Below are 2,438 nucleotides of genomic sequence, written 5' to 3'. Positions count from 1 at the left end.
ATTTTCAAAAGAAATTTGTTTTTTTGTTTTTTTTTTTAATTTATTTAAATTTATTTTTTATTAAAGGTTTGTTGTTTCGTTCTTTGTTCATTGAAATTTTGAACCAACATGTGGTTCGTGGCTTCCATCCATCGCACAAAAAGGCAACTGACAAAAATGCACATTTCTAAGAGAAATTTCTATTAATCTGCTTCAATAAAGATGTCGCAGATCAAACATAGAATAACACCTAAAATGGTACAACATATAGTTTATGTTGAAGTACATTCAGATCATCTCATGCCATGAATACATTGTAGGCTGAGTATATCAGATACATATCATGATGCTATAAAAAATGAAAGTGAACCCTCTGACCCTCAGTATCAGGTACGACGAGCTCCTGATCGAGTAGATCTTCTAAGCCATGCTCCAGGACAAGAGTTCCTGAGTTCCCTTCGCATGTTCTTAGAGGTACAACACTCTCATAGCTCGTACGGCAGTAACTCTTCCAGTTTGGGGTCTGGTTGAAATCCATATGGTATTTTGCTGTGGTCCATCCTATGGAAGGTCACGGACACCCTACGGGGTCGTACCCCTGAAATGCAATGTTTGACAACATCTGCCCCATTTCTTTTCAAAACCAAACTGAACCAACTGGCAGCGGAATCTGTACAGTTCCTCTGAACTCACCAGGGTTGACAATGTCAAAGTCTTTCCCAAATAATATATTGCTCTTGCTCAGAAATAAGACCGTGTAGAAGGATCTTACAAAATTATGATGAACAATATGAGGAGGTATGCAGTCTCCCTCATCATATATGTTGATATATGATGCAGCTGTTTGGGATGCAGGTAGCTGGCAGTATGCTCCATCTGACCATTCTCTTGATCATCCACTTTATTATAGGAGGTAGTGGATCTACCTGGTAATGTCTCAGTATCCCTGGAGAATTTCTGTTGATCTTCACCCTCTCTCTCATTCTCTCCCTTGATCTCTCATTCTCTCCCCTTCCTCCTATACTCTCACATGATAGAGTGAGAAGAAAGAGATACAAAGATAGAGTGAGAGAGAAAAAGACAGATGTAGTGAAAAGAGAGGGAAGTAGAAAGAGATAGGGAGAAAGAGAGAAAAAATGGTGATATGACTCTCTACCTATCTCTTGTTCTCTATATCTTACTCTTTCTTACTATTTTTACCTCTAACGTGATGAAGTAAAAAAAAAATTGGCATGGATGGAGGGACAAGAGAGAGAAAGGGAGGTGAGACGAGGAGAGAATATAAAGAAGAAAAGGAGAGATAAGAGGCTAAATAATAGAAGAAATAAAGAGAGATGACGATATTAATGGGAAGGGAGAAGCAAGAGAAGCTATAACAGAGACAACATGAGAGTTAGAATGACAAAGTGAGCAAGACAAAGAGTGAGGAAGGTAGATAGAGAGAGATAGAACATAGATATCAATCTTTCCTTGTGTCTTGCTCTATATCTCTTGCTATCTTTGTCTCTCACTCTCCCTTACTCGATCTCTCGTTCTCTCTCTCACTCACAATAGCTTACTTCCTTGCTCTCTCACTCTCTCTCTTTCTCTCTCACACACAGCCTTATTTCTCTCTCCCTCCCTTCTTTCATCTCCTGTCCCACCCTCATTCTCTGTTGCTCTCTCTTCTCTTTTTCTCACACACTTTTTCTATATTTCTAGCTCACTCTTTATTCTATCTTTATTATAGCACTCTATCTCCACTCTCTCTCCCTCTCTCTAGAGAGTGAGAGAGTAAGAGAGATTGAGAGAGTGAAGGATTAGAGGGAGATAAGAGGTGAGAAGGGAGTAAGAGGGTTAGGAAGATAAGAAGTTAGAGAGTGAGTGATTGAGTGAGAGGAGAGAGTGAGTGAGGGAGGGAGGGAGAGAGGAAAAGGTTAATTTTACAGGAGAGGAAGGTAGAAAGAGAGTGAAGGAAGAGAGGGAGTGAGAGTGATTGTTCTCTCTTTAGCTCATTCCCTCTCTCAAGCTCTTTTTCTCTCTCCCTTTTCCCTCTCGTATTAGATCCTCCCACTCTAACCCTCTTATGTTCTCTCTCCCTTGTTCTCTCTCACTCTCCCTCCCTCTTTCCCACCCTCCCTTTATAACCCTTTGTCCCTCGCTCTTTCTCTTTCTCTCACTATCCCCATCTCACAATCTCATCTCTTTATTGCTATCCATCTATCTCTCGCTCTCTCCTCCCTTCTTCCATCCCTTTCTCACTTTCACTCAAGAGAGAGAGATGCAGGGAGAGAGAGAGTAATTTTAAGTGGGTGTGATTGACAGAAAGAGAAAAGGGAAGTCATTAGAGAAAGAAAGATCAAGAAAGAATATTGAGAGAGAGAGAGAGAGAAAGAGTGAGTGAGAAGGAAACATAGAAAAAGTGTGTAAGTGAGAGAGAAATTGAGTGCATGATAAAGAATGAGAGTGAGAGAGAGATA

The sequence above is a fragment of the Phalaenopsis equestris genome, unplaced genomic scaffold (assembly GCF_001263595.1).
Source record: "Phalaenopsis equestris unplaced genomic scaffold, ASM126359v1 Scaffold206786, whole genome shotgun sequence".
NCBI classification, from domain to species: Eukaryota; Viridiplantae; Streptophyta; class Magnoliopsida; order Asparagales; family Orchidaceae; genus Phalaenopsis; species Phalaenopsis equestris.
Note: the sequence above shows the minus strand (reverse complement) of the source record.